We start from the raw sequence: 356 nt of genomic DNA on the forward strand, positions 1-356 counted from the left end.
AGCGCATTCTGTTGTTCTCTTTACTTTTCAAAGGCATGACATTTTGTAGTTATTTTGAACGTAACGTTACACAATTTAAATTATAAATTTTACCATACGACTATAAATATTAAGTTAGTATTAAGTTATTTGCCCTCAATGGGGGAAAAAATCCAAGTGAACATCAATCAGTACTCAATATTAATTTAAACTGCTTTAAATATGACTGCTGCTTATTTCCTGTGCACTTCAATACTGGTCTGCACTTGACTAGTCGCGTCTGTCTGCTTATTGAGTTTATTCAACCCATCGCAATTTATTGGAACTGTGTGAACTAGAGTGACTACTCACCTTAATGTTGTTCTAAAGGCTTATTA

The sequence above is a fragment of the Sinocyclocheilus anshuiensis genome, unplaced genomic scaffold (assembly GCF_001515605.1).
Source record: "Sinocyclocheilus anshuiensis isolate Anshui unplaced genomic scaffold, SAMN03320099.WGS_v1.1 scaffold1532, whole genome shotgun sequence".
Taxonomy (NCBI): domain Eukaryota; kingdom Metazoa; phylum Chordata; class Actinopteri; order Cypriniformes; family Cyprinidae; genus Sinocyclocheilus; species Sinocyclocheilus anshuiensis.